This window comes from Nematolebias whitei, chromosome 13, assembly GCF_014905685.2.
Source record: "Nematolebias whitei isolate Nwh7 chromosome 13, NemWhi1, whole genome shotgun sequence".
NCBI classification, from domain to species: domain Eukaryota; kingdom Metazoa; phylum Chordata; class Actinopteri; order Cyprinodontiformes; family Rivulidae; genus Nematolebias; species Nematolebias whitei.
In genome coordinates, this window is record NC_056510.1 from 1,356,880 (window position 1) to 1,357,086 (window position 207).

Here is a 207-nt window from a genome sequence, read left to right on the forward strand (position 1 = left end):
CGATGGACTGGAGACCTGTCCAGGTGTCCCTGCGATGGACTGGAGACATGTCCAGGTGTCCTTGCGATGGACTGGAGACCTGTCCAGGTGTCCCTGCGATGGACTGGAGACCTGTCCAGGTGTCCCTGTGATGGACTGCAGACCTGTCCAGGTGTCCCTGCAATGGACTGGAGACATGCCCAGGTGTCCCTGCGATGGACTGGAGAC

The 207-nt window shown here is 60.4% G+C and overlaps 1 protein-coding gene across 3 annotated transcripts in view; it reads left to right on the forward strand.

Annotated features, from left to right (window-relative positions):
* Positions 1–207, forward strand: part of prkag3b (protein kinase, AMP-activated, gamma 3b non-catalytic subunit) — a 13,362-nt gene that overhangs the window by 4,770 nt on the left and 8,385 nt on the right. The window lies entirely within an intron of this gene.